Here is a 6,124-nt window from a genome sequence, read left to right as displayed (position 1 = left end):
AAACAAGAAACTAATGGTTTAATTTGCTTCAAAGGTAACTTTGGAGAGGCAGTGGAGGAAAAGCTTCCTAACTAGGTGTCTAGAGTAAGCTTAAATAGTTATTCTCTCTCAGTGGAGGGGAACCAGGTAGATCATCTCCTGAGGTCTTTTCCAACTTTACATTTACATGTCTCTAACGTTACTGTTCTAACACAGATTCAAATAGAGAATCTTCATTTTCCAGATATTAAGACAGACAGCATAATTCATAGAAATGTTATTCAGAGAAGCAAAACACAGAGACTGAACTATCCATCTGTAATTCAAACAACATTTGCTCTTATAACCCATTCATCTGGACAATTTACAAAATTGGCACGGCCATAGTCCTATTTGCATGATAACAACAGCTGACAAAAGTTCTGGGAGCAGGAAGGATGGCTCTGTGATGAAGGCCTGGAGCTAAGTTAGACAGTCAAGAATATTTGTTCTTGTGAGCCGAAAAGAGACATTTTGTACAAAGAGTGAGTTGCTATACCTGACACAAAGAGTCAAAACTCTCTTACTCAGGTGGACTTAAAAAGGATGATTTGACTTAGAGTAAGGGCACGAAACTGGGAGTCAGAAGGCATTTAAGGGCCTGCATGACCTTAAGGGCCTGCATCCCAACTTTATCGCCTATCATTTGTTACGGCTTGGAGTTGGTACGCCAACATCCATGCTCCTCGGCTGGACTCCCTGCAGCAAGCAAGGACAGATGTCTTGCTGCACTGGTGCATGATCCCCAATGGAATATTCCCTATGCCTCTGCCAGCAGGGTCAGAAAACTGCAGCAGCTGCTGCAAAAATAGCCCCAAAAGCTCCAGTTGCCTATTCTACCTCCTGATTGTTCAGCCTCTTATGAAGCTGTAGGAACTTATTAAGCTTCTTATAGAACCAGGTAGTCAACTGGCAGACTGAATTGGTCTGAACCTAGAGTAGAAATTTTATTTAAAAGTTGAGATCCATTAAATAGTTGTGCTAATCTCATTGAGCAAAGGGATCTGCAATGGAGAAGGAGTGAGTTCAGTTAAAAGAGAGGGCAACAATTTATTGTGCTGGTATTCCTGTCAAAGTAACTGTCTAAAAATGAAACCACAATCTCAGTCAAGGGCCCAAGCCTGTACTATTAATTAAATGACAATATTAAAATAACAGGAATGCTCTATTTTATTTACTCAGTGTTACTGTGAATTTGCATGAGAGTAATTGAGAAAAATTTAGGTTATGGTAAGACTTTTCAAGCTGTCATAATAAAACTAATATGAAAAGATTGAGATAAGTCTCTGATTGTGGGGGTGGAATATTTATCTTTACAAGGAAAAAGTTGGAATTGCAAGTTCTTTTTCCTTTGAAGATACAGGGGAAAAAAAAAAAAAAAAAAAAAAAAAAAAAGAAAGAAGAAAGCATGAGAGACAGGAGAGACAGAGAGAGAGAAAGTTCCAGCTATAGAAGGTATTCGTCAAGAACAGCCATCGGCCAGCACCACAAATGAGCAACTCCAGTGTGAAAACACTTTCAAAGTTCTAAATGAGTTGTCCCTGTGGTAATAAAGAAAGCTGTTTTACAGCATGACAGTATGTAAGACAGCATTGTCAGCTATAGTTTATTTAAAGCACAGGGCCTGTAACAGGAAAATAATGACTTTAATAAAATTTACTATTGACTTTGTAGGCTAAAATCTTTCTGTCATCAGGAATACAGAAAAACAACCTGCCTGAAAGCCCTTCACTTAAATATATTCCTTTAATATTTCAAAGTAACTTGTGATTCTTTTTTTTTTTTTTTTTTTTTTTTTAATATACATGCTACTTCAAAAGATACTGTAGTGGGGTGGAAATTAGTATTTTTAATAGAAAGTTGGAATTGCTTACATAAGGGAAAAACTGGTAATGACCTATGACACTGTCTACTGAAAGCAACATTTGAGGAAACTGCAAAAGCAGTTAATGCAATTCCTTGAAAAGCTGTATAAAGCTATGTCACAAATGAATGATTTATAAATTACTGAACGTCCTTCTCATCTAGAGGATATCTTTTAATCATGCGCTGTAGTTTTCTCTGAGTGAACTCCAAAGAGCATGCTGCAGAGAAATACAGAAATCTGCAGCATGTTAACAAGGTTGGGGTCATTTCTAAGAATTGGGGGGGAGGGGGGGGGTGCAAAAAATAAAAATCCTCACATTCGTCTTGATTTTACTTTCCAACCAATTTGATTAAATGCACTATAGCTTGCTGGTAGTGTGTAAGAGGTCACACCTTTTATATGAAAAACTGCAGAATTTTCATTCCTTTAATGTTTTTACATAGTTAAAATACACTGTGGTAAAAAGTTTCCCAACAGCATATGACAGCTCAATTTAGAGGTGAAACCTTTTAATAAAATCTCATGAAATGAATGCTTTGGTTTATGCACTCTGTTTGTGTTTCCCACTGGAGTGCTTAGCATTGTGAAGCAGTGGTTTCTTTCTTTACTGCTGCAGAGCAGCATCATGAAGGAGAGTCTGGAGCTTTGGAATAGAAAAGATGTAGCTTAGCCACAGTAAAATTTTTGATGGAAGACTCTTAATTTACAATGAAAATGCTTTCATTTTGACTTTAAAAAAAAAAAAAAAAAAAAAAAAAAAAGCTTTCGTGCACTAATTTACATTGCAGATAATTAATTAAAAATGAAGAAAAATATTCTACAGAGTCTTTTTGGAAAAGACTCTGGGGTCCAGAAATAGTATTAAGAGGGAACCAATTAAAGATTTATCTGAGAACGAATAATTTCACTAGGACTTTGGCTGAAGTCACATTTGTTGTAGCTTTGCCTTGTTCCATGCACACCCACATCCACAAATCCTTCTTGTGTTTGCTAAGGGACATATCAAGGAAGAAACAATCTTTCCATAAGAAAGCACCATGTCTCTCTTTCGTAATACACTATGTAAATACCACCAAAAAAAAAAAAAAGTGGCAGTACCTTTTCTAAACTTGTGAAAGTTTAATCATGTGGTTCACAGAAAATGTAATGTATTTCCATGCTCGGAAACTTGGAATTCATTCATTGCTCGAGAACTAGGAAGACAAAGAGGGTGAGTATCAGTGCAGGACCAGGTCTGACAAACAACCTCTTACACCATATGAATTATACTAGCTCAGCCTATCTGTGCAGCCAACATGTTATCAAGTGCTGCCAAGAATCATAAAGCCAATATAATATAAATCACTGAGAGGAAGTATGACGATGAATGAATGCTATATGGGCCCCAAAAATCACAGTCTTGCCAGGATGCTGCTTGTAAAACACTTGCTGTTTCAGATTTGCATGGTGTCTTAAAAAGCTCTTCTGTAATTTTGACCCTCTGATTCTTTGTATGCACTTGCATGACATACTGTCTATCATCCTTTGTGGGTTCTGCAGCTAGGAAAAGGGTTCTTCTTGGCATGTTGTTCTAGTTTTTCATACTTTCATAGTAAATTAAATTGAGTTTGCCACCTTGATATAACAAACATACCTGCCCAGAAGTATGTTAATCTGTATGTCTACTGCCCTCATTTGGCTGCAGTCACCAGGACTCAGGATCTGCTACAATGTAAATTTTGAAGAGAGACTAAAATATTTTGCTTTTTGTAGGTCTGCCAGATTTCAGTAAATATCTGAAAATATCAAATACATGGATGAATTAGGAAAAAATGTTTGCACATGGGTACACTACTAGACCCAAATGCTGGCATAAGCCCTATAAAGAATATAGGAAGTAGAAGAGTTACAAAATCTTGACTGTATGAGTGAGGGGTCATACAGGAATGTATGACCACTCAAGAAGACTCGGGGGTGAGAAGAAATGTGTTGCACCACTTAAAAGTATTTAATCAAATCTTTAGAGTAAAGTTTGAAATGCAGTACAGATTTTCTGGGTGACACAGATGGGGAAAGGGAGACTTAAGGTGTTTCTCCTTCACTCCATCTTCCATCCACTTTAATCCCCTTCTCACACCATAGCTCTTTGCTGGGGAGTGACCCAATGCAAAGAACATGTCCACACTTCATTTGATGTAGGAAGAGACCTCAGGACATTTATTCAAATCAGTGTTACACTTATGAAATAAGATGTTGAATGCATTTTAAGAGACCTGCTTTTCAAGACATGTCAGAAATTTCCATCCTCTAAGAAATGCTGAGAGTTCAGTGCTTGAAAAAAAAAATCAAGACCCTATCTAGATTTTGGAGTTTGTCTTAGACTCCAGCTCTTCAAAGTCTTGCCCTTACTTTTCATCCAAACTGCAAGAGGATAGTTTTATTAATTTCAGCTACAGGTTATTTTTTCTTTTATCTTATTTTTCAAGGCATGTGTGATTGAAGAGAAATACTTCAAATCTATAGCTCATCAACTTTAACTTTTTTTTTTTTTTTTTTGGCCAGGATTTATGTAATGTAGAACACAGGACATTTACTCATTAAACTCTTCCCTGGGGTCCCAAAAGTTCCAGCCTTCCTACTATGTATTGGACAGGAAGAGGGAGATCAGACAAAACATAGGAAGAAAAAAAAAAAAAAAAAAAAAAAAAAAAAAAAAAACATTTTCAAGAGGACCTTATCATCTTTTAAGCTTCTTAGGGGTGTATTTATTTCATTCAATTTTTCTTCTTGCACTTTTCTGACATTGCTTTGCTGCTCGGTAAAGATATTTACAATTACAAGCTGAACTGCAGGAACTCACATTACCTCCAAAATAGAAATAAATGTTGCTTAACGAAGATTACAAATGTGCCACATATATAGTACTTTCCAAAGTGCAACTAAAAATAAAACATAGATCTGAGAGGTGGAACAGGAAGTCTAAGCATTATCTAGTCATACTTTCTAAACCTGGATAAATAATTAATGGCTTTATTGCATAGTATCCCTATCTGAGACATCTAAATTATCTGGGACGCTCAAAGGCCTAAGTACACAAATGATCCTTTAATATTTTCTGCCTTGAAGGATCACCTGATACAGGTGATCAAGGAGAAAATGAGGTGGTTGCTCTGCTGGACCTCATCCTTGCAAACAAGGAAGAACTGGATGGGTATGGGAGGGTCAGGAACAGCCTTTGCTGCAGTGACTATGAGATAGTAGAGTTCAGGATCCTGAGAGGAGGGAATGAGGCAAAAAGTAGGATCTCAGACCTAGACTTCAGGAAAGCAGACTGCCCTGTGCAAGACCTGATTCATGGAATCCCCAGGGATATTGTCCATGAGAGGTCTAGAGAAGCTACTTGATTTTGAACGTTTGCCTCACCAAGCTAAAAACCAGTCCATCCCAAAGTTTGAAAAATCAGGTCAAGGTGGAAGAAGGCCTTCACGGATAACAATGAGGTCTTCACATAACTCAAAGGGAAGGAAGCATACAGGAGGTGGGGTAGAGTCAGGAGGGATATAAAGAAAATATTTAGGCATGCAGGGTTGGGATTAGGAAAGTGAAGCCTACCTGGAGCTGAATCTGGCAAGGGACATAAAAGGCAACAAGAAAGTTTTCTAAAGGTTTATTAAAAGTGAAAGAAAAACTAGGAAATATGAGCTAATGGTGAACAAGTCAGGGAACTGGTGACAGGAGGTATAGAAAATTCTGAGATCCTCTGTGCCTCAGTCTTTACTGGTGAAACTTGGTTTTGGGAATCCTAGGACTCTGATGTGCATGGGAAAGACTAAACCAATCATGATTTACCTTCAGAGAAAGGGGATTAGGTTAAGGTACATTTACAATTTCTGTCAGAATTGCCTGTCCCAAAGAGTTATGATCAACAGCATGAAGTCCAGCTGGAAGCCAGTGTATAACACAGGCATCAATCCTGGGGCCAACGCTGTTTAACATCCTCATTAATGATCTGGATGATGAGCAGAGTGCATTGACAGCAGGTCTGTAGATGATATAAAACTGTGAGAAGCAGTTGGATGTGCTGCCATTTGGAGGGACCTTGACAAGCTTGAGAAATTGGCCAACAGGAATTTCGTGAACTCCAGCAAAGGAAAGCATTAGGTTCTGCACATGTGAGTAATAACTCAATGTACCAGGACACTCAAGGGGCTTACCAAATGGAGAGCAGCTTTGCAGAAAAGGAATTCTGGGTCCTGGTGG

This window comes from Anas platyrhynchos, chromosome 1, assembly GCF_047663525.1.
Source record: "Anas platyrhynchos isolate ZD024472 breed Pekin duck chromosome 1, IASCAAS_PekinDuck_T2T, whole genome shotgun sequence".
In the NCBI taxonomy this organism is placed as follows: domain Eukaryota; kingdom Metazoa; phylum Chordata; class Aves; order Anseriformes; family Anatidae; genus Anas; species Anas platyrhynchos.
This window is presented reverse-complemented; position numbering follows the sequence as displayed.